Genomic DNA, 6,000 nt, shown 5'->3' with positions numbered 1-6,000 from the left:
TTGGAGTAATATTCTACTCTAAAATCTTCCAATGTAGACCTAAAAGGTTGATCTGATGGTATATTCTACCCAACATCCTGGAACATTTACCTAAAAGGTTGGTTTAATGGTATATTCCCAGAAGAACCCTTAAACATCGGGCTTAATGGTATATTCCACCCAAAATACTTGTACATATACCAAGAAATCAGTGTAAAGGAAATGTAGACCTAAAAGGATTGTTTAAAGGAATATTTAAACTGTTATTTTCATGATTTAATAATCTGTTATCAGTCAGAACCCTGGCAAACTTATTTTCATCAGTTTTTTAGTGGAAGTTACAAATAAAGGAGCTCTTGGTTTTTCCCAGCGTTACTGAGTCCAAAGCTGCTGTTTCAACACAGAACGTTCACATGCATCCTGTGACGACCCTCCAGCTCGCCACCGGGTGCGCCTGATCAGGAGCTGAGTGTCGCCACCTGACCGAGCCACATTTGCAATCAGTGGCTCAGCAGTACTTAATCGCTCTCCTTTTCCAGTCGGGGGCTCTCGCTGACAGGAGCGTTGTGTCCGGGGAGCTCCAGTTCCTCATAGAGATCTGGCTGAGTTGGGCCTGGGCAGCCGTGGCACAGTATTTTGTTGGGCAATAAAAGCTTTGTTTTTGCATCATACAGTGGTGGTCTCAGCATCTTTGTTGCAACTGAGGAGCCGAGTTGTAACAATCCACAAACCTCTCAGCACTCAAACACCCACAGACAGGAGGCCGGCTGGACCGAGGCTCGGCGGCGTCCTCAGACCCACGAGTCGGGGAGTCGCTGAACTTGTTGGTCCGGTTTGAAGGCCTCCGTGTGGTCCAGTAGAAGTCCACGTAGTCGGTGTTGGCTTTGAACCGCAGCGACTGGCCACCATCAGGTGGACCGGCTCGTCCTCGTAGGACTCCTCCTGTAGCCTTGAGGGAACCACAGGAACATTCAGTAGCTGTTGGAGTTCTTCCTGTCAGGCTCGTGGTAGAACGGCTCTGAAGAATCTTGTACTTGTCTTATCTGGAACAATCTAACAGCCTAAACTGTTAACAGCAGTGTAAAGAAGCAAACACACAGGCATAGATTAGGACTCAAACTAGATTTATTTTAGAAAACAAATCAGCTTAGAGGCATTTGTTCACACATGTGGCTGAATAGGAGGCCGTCCAATCAGATTGAGGTCTTCACTCTGTAGGTTGTTTGTTGGTGAGACTCTTGGACCTCCATCAGCTGACGTGGATGTTTGATGGTCTTCTCTCTAGTGCCAGATGATTCATCCATGAATTCAGCAGCTACAGACTGAAATGAAGCTCATGCTGCCGTTATTGAATTCCTGTTCCAGATCAAATGTTCAGAGCTCACCTTGAATGCAGCCGTCTGCTGTCTGATAGTTTTTCTCATTGTAGTCTTCAATAAAGTCTTTTTCCTCATGTCAGGATGTGGTGAGACTCTTTCTCAGTCTCTGCAGACGTCCCTCATTGTGCATCTCCAGAGAAGAAACAGAAAAACTGATCACTGCTTCAGCATCAAAACGCCTCTCCAGCATTGAGAGTGTTTTAGGAATTCATTCATTGTGTTGTGAACTTTGAAGGAGCAGAAACTTTACAGCTGCCAAAGATATGAGCTCCAATTCTGGATGTTTTTAGAAATGAAGTTCATCAAATGAACACTTGATTTTTGCTGATAACTGTCATTAAATTACTGAAGAAATCCAACATAAAAACCTGTAAACTCTCAGGCAGCTTTTGTTAAAGTTTGTCTATAATTCTATCATCATGTTCTGGAACCAGGACTCTGCAGAAGTTCCTTCAATCAGATACTTGTGTGTTTCTATTTAAGGCCTCAGGTTTGAACGTACAGCAGAGGATTAGAAAGGAGTGATTTTAATATTTAAATCAGTCCAGTAAATGTTTGGAGTAAAAATGATTCAAATGTTGATTTAGATAGATTTGTGTCAAATAATATTGTAGAGTCTCACTTAAATATATCCAAATGAGTTCAGTGTATTTACATTTTATAGAATATTTGATTTCTTAATCTTAATACTGCAGAGTCTGACCCTAAATATTATAATAATGATGTCAATTTAAATAATATTTTAGTGCAGTCATAAACTTTAATCAGCTAAACTTACATAATAAATATCATTGTACAATCTTAACCTGAACATTCATATTATTGAGGTAAATTTACATAAATCATGATATTCTAGAGTCTGAACTGGAATATTTCTAACATTAATCTTTTTGTATTGTGCTGATAAACAACAATGACTCGACTTTCAGATAATATTTGTTGTCTGTGATTGTGAGACTAAATTCCTCCACATTCTGGAACTGGACTGAATTTCCCAAAATGGAAACATAGACAGAATTTAACACTCATGTATCCATGGCAACGCTAAAGTTTCTGCTTCTTACCAAAGTTCACAACACAAGTAAAGATTTTAATGTAAAACTTCAGGGATGACTGCTGACCATAAGTATTCTGATCAATACTTCATGATCAATATCAGGACAGATGTTACAACTCCAGCTGTTCCATTAGACTGCAGTTATTCACAGAGAAATTAAACATCACATTCCTCATAAAAACTCGATGGGACTTTTATTAAATAAAGTGTTGGTGAATAAACAGTGTAAAAAGTGCAAAGCAGCTCCATTAAATCAGGAGATGTGAGACTTCCACAGCATGGATCACCATCTGCTGTGTTGATTCATAGCTGAATGTCAGAATGAACTGAGCTAGAAAAGCTGCTTTGAGCTGCAACATTACAGTCTGACAATCCAACACCATCACAGTTTTCATCTGGTTGTTTTGCTCCAACATGCTGTGAAGTTCAGTTTTTACCTGAATCAATCCAGAGATTCTATTTCCAACCAAGACTGGAATAAAAATTAGAATGTTATGAGGTTATTAATGCAACTAAATCCTGTCAGATGGAAGGATTTACTTCTAAGTTCTAATTCAAGTTTCAGTTGGAGCTCATTGCATTCACAAAGAAAAACAGCGAAACCTTCATAGCAACATTTAATAAACCTAAAGCTTCCCTGTTGGCTCATTGGTGGAGTTTGTTACTGAGCATCTGAACCTTAAATCCAGTGAGACGACCATCTTCAGTCGAGGCCAGTCAGAGAACTTCAAGATCTTCCATCAGCTGGACCAGATGTGGCATCATCTCCCTCTGAACATCTGGATGACAGGAGAAAAGACAGAAATCAAACACAGATCACAGAAATACAATTTATTCACTTTCATCATTTTATAAAAGTAGCATGAACTTTATTAAAACTTGACAATATCAGTAATGAAAGTAAATGTTTTTATCTTGTGTTGAAGCTAAATTTAAAGTCAATTTTAATGACAGTTTATCCTGAGAGGAGTGAGAATGGAGCTTTTCTTTCCTTTTTAGAATATTTCCTCAAAATATTCTGTTTATTATTGGCTTTAGAAGCATTTTTTTAAACTTATTTATTTTTAGATACCTCAGACTGATGGACTTTGCTGGTTTGCAGATAATTTCATGTACAATGTCAATAAAGATCTTCTATTATAACATATTTTGCTAAAACAAGAACTGAAACCTTCTCAACCATCTCTCAGGCTGCAAAATTCCAACTGCGACCAAGAATTATCTGATGTAGTTATTATTATAATCTTTACTGAACCAGCCCTGGAATTAATAAAAATCTGTATATGGATATGATTTTCTCTGATGGAACCACTAAAACTGAATCCAATAGAGTAAATCTCTTCTGCACTGCACACATACTACACTTTTGTATAACTCTGGATGTCAGAGTAAAGGCAGACAGATCCACCAATCAGCCACAACATTCTGACCACTGACAGCTGAAGAGAACAACATCCATCATCTTGTTCTAATGCAACGTTCTGCTGGGAAACCTTGACGTTCATGTGGATGTTTGACATGTACCACCACCTAAACACTGCAGGACAAACAACCCTCTAGTCTCCATGGCAACAGCAGTCCTTGATGCCAGCTGCCACCCTCAGCAGGACAAACTAAAACTGCTCAGGAGTGGTCTGAGGAACACGACAGAGCTAAGCTGTTCACCTGGGTTCCACACTCCCCACATCCAGATCTGATGGAGCATCTGTGGGATGGTCCAGGATCAGCCTGGTCTAGGTAGGATCCACCCTGCAACCCACAGGATCCACAGAATCCACAGGACATCCCCAGAGGTTCTGATGAACCACTGGGTCAGAGGAGTTTTAGCAGCATAAAGGGACCAACACAGTATTAGTCAGGTGGTCAGAATGTTCTACTGTTATATTGTCATGCTGATTATATGATCAGTAAATGTTACCATCAATTATAACGTCCACATTGATCAGGAAAAACAATAACTATCAGTTCATTCAGAAACTGTGGGGTTAAACCTAAAAACACAGACCTCAGCAGAAGTTTGTTTCAAAGCAGAACACCAGCTGGTTTTCACTAAAGAAGCTTTCAGAGCAACAATTAAATGACAGTTTTGTTCTCATTAAGTTCAGAGTCAGAATCAGCCAAAATAATGTTTACACACATCAGGAAAAGAAAAACTTTAATAAATATTTCATTTGTATAAGTACTTCTATACATATAGATTCCTCTTTCTAAGTTTGATCAAATCATGATAACTCTGTGTCCTGTTGTACGATGTTTTCCCAACAGATGGCGCTACCCTCATGAATGGAGCATCAACAAGTGACGTCTACAACACAACAGAAATGTCTGGAAGCCAGTGGCCACCACTTTGAGCACCTCTTGTAACTGTAGAGGCCAAATATAACTTTTATTAATCTCGTGATGTCTGAATAAATTTGATATTGAAATATTTATGCAAGTTTTTCTTTTCCTGATGTGTGTAAACATTATTTTGGCTGACTCTGTATGATGGGTTTCTGACAGGTCACCAGGCAACATCTTTTTATAATAATGACAAACATACCTGCATTCTACAGGAGTGATTTTCCTCATGTGCAGGTAAAGATGTGTGAGGAGCTTAGAGATGACAGGAGCAGGAGTCATCCTCACTAATTCAGCTTCCACCTAGAAACAGAAAGACCACAAACAAACACACTGATATACTCTCAAACGTTCAACCTCACAGCCTCAAATTATCTGTTTAGGAAGTGTTGTGTTTCTAAATTCTGCTGAAAGCATTGACAGACATTCTCTTACAAGGTTGTGTAAAAAGCAGCCTGTCCTCTGAGCTACTGAGAAATCTTCCTGAACAAAGTTTCTACGTGTAAATCAGCTCAACAAAAACTAAAGCCTCAGTCAGAGATAACAGGTATCACAAATTATAAACAACTTTCTTTGTTAACTCAGACTTTCTGCTTCAACCTCACATAAAAAGGGGAGTTTAACTCGTCAGGTGACTGAAAATGAACGGCTTGTGCAGTTCTAGATCCAAAAGTAGGATGTTTCAACTCATGTTTTACTACAAATACATGCAATAATAAATAAACACAATGGCTGGTTGTTAGTTTATTCACTATTAATGTCATTTTATATACTGGATTGAACTTGAGCAGTGGAAGAGAGAAGGAATTTAATGAAATTATGGAGATTCAGAGAGGTAATGTTGCGCAATGTTAAGTTAAGCGCAGTTTAATTCAAACCAGCTGAATGTTAAACTTCAGTGCAGCTGAACGGGTTTCAGTTAACCTTAAAGTAAAATAACTTTTTAAAAGCTAAAATACACAGCAGAGAAATACAGGTTGAGAATTTCATTCTAATAATGAGGACAGCTGCTGCAGCAACTAACAGGTGTTCAGCGGTAAGTTAGCCACCTGTGTTAATTAGCCCACTAGCTAACTTAGCCGCTAAGCTAGCTAACGCGTCCGGACCAACTGCTCAAACACAACAAAACACGACTCTTCACAAGTCGCTGACTTAACGTACAACAAAACAACGCTACAGGTTAGAAGTATTTATCTTCTTACCGTGTTTTACTCCAAAAACAAGGTCAACAGCAGCCAGAGATGC

The sequence above is a fragment of the Amphiprion ocellaris genome, chromosome 7, assembly GCF_022539595.1.
Source record: "Amphiprion ocellaris isolate individual 3 ecotype Okinawa chromosome 7, ASM2253959v1, whole genome shotgun sequence".
In the NCBI taxonomy this organism is placed as follows: domain Eukaryota; kingdom Metazoa; phylum Chordata; class Actinopteri; family Pomacentridae; genus Amphiprion; species Amphiprion ocellaris.
The sequence above is the reverse complement of the archived record's forward strand: the minus strand, read 5'-3'. Positions refer to the sequence as shown.